Source organism: Pseudorasbora parva, chromosome 17 (genome assembly GCF_024679245.1).
Source record: "Pseudorasbora parva isolate DD20220531a chromosome 17, ASM2467924v1, whole genome shotgun sequence".
In the NCBI taxonomy this organism is placed as follows: Eukaryota; Metazoa; Chordata; class Actinopteri; order Cypriniformes; family Gobionidae; genus Pseudorasbora; species Pseudorasbora parva.
In genome coordinates this window covers 5,965,677-5,971,676 of record NC_090188.1, presented here as the reverse complement: position 1 = coordinate 5,971,676, position 6,000 = coordinate 5,965,677, and the positions used below count along the sequence as shown (strand labels likewise).

General features: G+C 34.8%; 1 long non-coding RNA gene across 1 annotated transcript in view; it reads right to left on the bottom strand.

The window, feature by feature from the left end:
* Positions 1-2,589: 2,589 nt before the first annotated feature.
* The window catches only part of LOC137045626 (uncharacterized), a 90,983-nt gene continuing 87,572 nt past the window's right edge, over positions 2,590-6,000 (bottom strand). Inside the window, exon 3 of the long non-coding RNA XR_010898817.1 lies at positions 2,590-2,908. This is a non-coding gene — a long non-coding RNA (uncharacterized lncRNA). The remainder of the gene's footprint in view (positions 2,909-6,000) is intronic.

Sequence of the window (6,000 nt, the reverse complement as noted above, 5' to 3'; positions counted from 1 at the left end):
AATTACCCAATATGCTTACAAAATCTTTTAATAATATTTTAATAAAGGTTGTTGAATCTCAAAAAATGTTCATTGTATTAACTCTTGTACTAAAATTTAAAACTTGTATTAAAATTTTAAGTTAACCAGGTAACTTTTTTTCATACACACACTGACGACACATTTATGTTCAAACACCATTTTAAAAAAAATAATCTCAGAGATCAACATTTCAATGTAAAACATAAGAGAGTTTTAAAATAAAATGAGCGGATCTGAATACCTGCAGCACGTGTGGCTGGAGAGCGTCTCCATCCCTCTTGTTTATAGATGAATGGAGGCGGAGAGAAGGACGGGAGGAGGTCCTGAAGGTAATGCAAGCCAGGCGGTGACATGACAGATAGCAAATTTCAGTGCTGGGAAACGGGGAATATCCTAATCAGAAGCAGCTCCAGAATCCCTCTCACAGCTGCGCTGACTTACAGAACCATACGCATGTGAAGCACCATGTCAAATACTTCAGGCCACCTTTGCACATAAAAATGCAAAATCCACTTTATTTTGAAAGCTGGCCATCCAGAGGGAAACCCAGGAGCCTTGAGCTCAGTGCTGACTCAAGAATGAAAATAATAAGGGAGAACAAAGTCCAAGTCAGCTGTTTAAACCTAAGTTAAAGCATAAATTATGTTGATGAGCTGTATGATCATTTTCCCCTTCTCTGCTGGTCTTCAATTAGAGGGTAAATGTCACAAAGCTGGTATGTAAATTGTGAAATTGACTGTTTTCTGTTTGTGTGATGACAGAACGTTACTAACAACAGAGGGAAAAGGCATTCTGCCCGCTAACTGACCCGACTAAACATCCTCAACAAGCGTCTTTAGTCTTTGTCTGCAAATACAGCACGCTTGAGAGTCTAAACATTTACCTGGACTGCGTAGTGTAATGCTGCACGGTACTTTGAAACTTCTTTGAAAACTGAAGGTTGTATTGTTTCCTTAAGGAAGATTTTCCCAACGGAAAGGTCAAGCTGAAGACAATAGACGCCACATAAATAGTTTCAGCAGTTTGCCATAAATATATACACCAATATGCTGATTTTTTTTATGCTCCAATGATGGCCATTCAAAAATAGGCATGGAATTTATTTATTTCTTACTTCATTATTTTATTTTTGCAAACTATATAAAATGCATGCATTTCAAACCATTATAGTAGATGTTTTCAGTTCAATTTAAGTTTAAAATTATAAAAATTTCTTCTAAATGTATAAATATTTGTATTCAAATAGTTTAATATTAGGCTATACTAAATATTTAATATATATTTTAATAGTCTAATATTATATATATATTAATACAAATATTTATACATTTATAAGAAAGTGTTTTCTATTAATTACATTATTTACAAACATAAACAAACTATTTTGCTTTTTATCAATTCTTAAGATTAATAAATACGAAAAAGTTACATTTTAACTTGTCTAATATAAATATAAACTTGCCTAATATAAATGTTTTATAGAAAATATTTATACATTTGTAATCATTCATTTTTCATTAATCACAAACACAAACGTTACAATCTACACTGTTACTGTTTAAAATATATATATATTTGTAATTTTATATAAAACTAAAATTGTAAAATTCTACTAGCCTTTAAATTATAGCCTAATATAAATATGTCTTTATAGAAAATGTATAAATTATATTTCATTAATTACAAACACAAACATAATGCAAACTATTTTGCTTTGCATTAATTCTACAATCTAAAACTGTTGGTGTTTAAAATGATTTATTTAAATAAAATGCAATTAAAATCTAATATATGTTTTTATTAAAATATTTATACCTTTTATAATAATTTTCTCTTTTGCTTTGCATAAATTCTAAAATCTAAAATGCTCTATTAGTAGTGCCAAAATAATTTTAAAATGATAAATCATTTTTTTTTATATATTTAATTAAAATATGTATACATTTATGATGTTTTTAGTCATTAATAACAAATTCAAACATAATGCAAACTATTAGTTTGAACTATTAACTATCCTAACAGTCTAATCTTAAACAAGCGACTCTTTAGCTATCGTCAGACATGGTGAGCTTTGTTAAACCCATAAATGAAATACGATGTGATCCTTCTGTCCTGAAAATGTGAGATAAACCGCACGGCAAACAACACAATCAGGACCAGCATAAACACATGGCGTCCCTTTAACAGTTAACTACAGAGCTGGATGGCTATAACTGGCTCAAAGGCTCCAGAATGTAGAGGATGTGCAAAACTGTTTACCATGAATAGTCCCTCACGAGCTCCTCTGATTAACGTTATACGAGCCACATTACTTTACAGCGCATGGCTCTGAATTGTTTTACAGCGGGGTCACGGGCTGATAGCATGAAATGAGAGATTAAAAGAGACATTTGTCATATGTGTCCGTGAGGTCATATATCCCTGGCTCTATAAAACGCTCGCTCGTCCTCACAGCCCAGCTGGTCTTGTGTCTATTTGCAGATGTACAGTACATCATGTGCCTTTGGCCTGTCCCCTTTATAATGTGGACAATGATGGAATAAAACGTCAGGCTGGATGTCTACCCACTCATTTCAGCATGAACATTTATTTCAGTTCCTGAATATGATCCATATATCACATATACAGTAAATAATCTGTGACAATAAGAGTGTAATAGTTTCCAGCTCTGCGGGCAGATACAGAACACATGGCTGGTGAATGTGTACATTTATAAGACTGATGGTAACACTGGTTTTTTGACAAAGAGCCACAGGATCGTATGACGGTATCACCCACCATCCCTCATCACCGCTGAGCTCACCGGGTTTGTTTTGCTGCCTCAAGTCCTCCAGGGAGGATTCTGCTTATGAATTTGCAAATCATAATTATGATGTGATGAGTGTGACTGTTGGAGTAAAATGAGTGCATTAGCAATGGCAAGGAAAGAAAGATTTGCATTAGGTGTGTAATTCATGCTTTCATCAATCTGATAACCGTTCCTGTCTTTTCATAAACAAAAGGAAACTTTTTGAATTTGAAGATCAGGGTAAATTACCGTGTTTGTTTTGTGGTGGAAACAAGCTTTCATAAATAATTTATTTTTTGTAAATTATCCTGAAAAAAGGTAGCTTTCATGGTTTTCAAGATTGATAGTAATAAGAAATCAGCAAATCCTCGTATTAGAATGATTTCTGAAGGATCATGTGACACTGAAGACCGGAGTAATGATGCTGAAAATTCACCTTTGATCATAAGAAATAGAAAAGTTATTTGATATTGTAACAATATTTCGCAATATTGCTGTTTCTACTGTATTTCGATCAAATAAATGTAGCCTTGGTGAGAATAAGAGACTTTTGAGCGGTATAGTGTACATGGCTTTTTTACAATGACAGAAATTCATAGTGAACACTGGCTATCAAGCTCCAAAACAGACCATAAAAGTCAATATGACAGATACCCCAAATCTTCTGGGGCCTCATTTATAAAATGTTGTGCAGAAACAGGGAATGGTGACTTTAGCAAGCGGCAAGAATTGCTTAGATTTCGGAATACCTGCCGTTCTCAAGACTCTCTGCCACAAGGAGAAGTGTGCATGTCCGCTAAGCTCTTTTCCTCGTCAAATGCCATTTGATCGTTGTCGTGGATTTTAGCCTATACACGCTCATATTTTATCTGTGAATGTTCACATTTTATAAATAAGGCCCCTGTAGCCATATAATAAATGTGTGTGTAAAACAACAGTTTTTAAACACACACACAATATATATTTTTTATATATATATATATATATATATATATATATATATATAGTCTTGTTCAAAATAATAGCAGTACACTGTGACTAACCAGAATAATCAAGGTTTTTAGTATATTTTTTATTGCTACGTGGCAAACAAGTTACCAGTAGGTTCAGTAGATTCTCAGAAAACAAATGAGACCCAGCATTCATGATATGCACGCTCTTAAGGCTGTGCAATTGGGCAATTAGTTGAATTAGTTGAAAGGGGTGTGTTCAAAAAAATAGCAGTGTGGCATTCAATCACTGAGGTCATCAATTTTGTGAAGAAACAGGTGTGAATCAGGTGGCCCCTATTTAAGGATGAAGCCAACACTTGTTGAACATGCATTTGAAAGCTGAGGAAAATGGGTCGTTCAAGACATTGTTCAGAAGAACAGCGTACTTTGATTAAAAAGTTGATTAGAGAGGGGAAAACCTATAAAGAGGTGCAAAAAATGATAGGCTGTTCAGCTAAAATGATCTCCAATGCCTTAAAATGGAGAGCAAAACCAGAGAGACGTGGAAGAAAACGGAAGACAACCATCAAAATGGATAGAAGAATAACCAGAATGGCAAAGGCTCAGCCAATGATCACTTCCAGGATGATCAAAGACAGTCTGGAGTTACCTGTAAGTACTGTGACAGTTAGAAGACGTCTGTGTGAAGCTAATCTATTTTCAAGAATCCTCCGCAAAGTCCCTCTGTTAAAAAAAAGGCATGTGCAGAAGAGGTTACAATTTGCCAAAGAACACATCAACTGGCCTAAAGAGAAATGGAGGAACATTTTGTGGACTGATGAGAGTAAAATTGTTCTTTTTGGGTCCAAGGGCCACAGGCAGTTTGTGAGACGACCCCCAAACTCTGAATTCAAGCCACAGTTCACAGTGAAGACAGTGAAGCATGGAGGTGCAAGCATCATGATATGGGCATGTTTCTCCTACTATGGTGTTGGGCCTATTTATCGCATACCAGGGATCATGGATCAGTTTGCATATGTTAAAATACTTGAAGAGGTCATGTTGCCCTATGCTGAAGAGGACATGCCCTTGAAATGGTTGTTTCAACAAGACAATGACCCAAAACACACTAGTAAACGGGCAACGTCTTGGTTCCAAACCAACAAAATTAATGTTATGGAGTGGCCAGCCCAATCTCCAGACCTTAATCCAATTGAGAACTTGTGGGGTGATATCAAAAATGCTGTTTCTGAAGCAAAACCAAGAAATGTGAATGAATTGTGGAATGTTGTTAAAGAATCATGGAGTGGAATAACAGCTGAGAGGTGCCACAAGTTGGTTGACTCCATGCCACACAGATGTCAAGCAGTTTTAAAAAACTGTGGTCATACAACTTAATATTAGTTTAGTGATTCACAGGATTGCTAAATCCCAGAAGAAAAAAAAATGTTTGTACAAAATAGTTTTGAGTTTGTACAGTCAAAGGTAGACACTGCTATTTTTTTGAACACACCCCTTTCAACTAATTGCCCAATTGCACAGCCTTAAGAGCGTGCATATCATGAATGCTGGGTCTTGTTTGTTTTCTGAGAATCTACTGAACCTACCGGTAACTTGTTTGCCACGTAGCAATAAAAAATATACTAAAAACCTTGATTATTCTGGTTAGTCACAGTGTACTGCTATTATTTTGAACAAGACTGTATGTATATATATATATATATATATATATATATATATATATATATATATATATATATATATATATACAGTCAAACCAATATTTATTTAGACACCAACAATTTCTCACATTATCACTGTTTATTCACTATAGTTTAGAAAATGGCATAAAATATGACACACATTTTAATTCATCTTGAAATGTCAGATAACTTTGATAGAAAGGGATGTATTGGATTATAATTAACTAATCAAATTTAAGTACACAATTAGATAATTAGGTCAACCAATGACCAAGAAATGCTTGATCTATTCAGTCTGTGGTGTAAAAGGTCACATTAGCAATTAAAGAAAAAACACTTCAGCAAAACTATCGTGTCCTAGCTCAGAAATCTAGACGCTCCCTAGCGGTAGCAAATCTAATCTGCCGTGAGTGTCGTCTAGCAACTCTCAATACACTTCTGAGCTGTAAATGCCAAACTCTGGTCGGCCAATCACATCGTATATAGAGTCGGTGGGCGGGGCTTAACATAATGACGGCCGAGTTGCGCTTGCGTGCTTCTAGTAAACACAGAAACT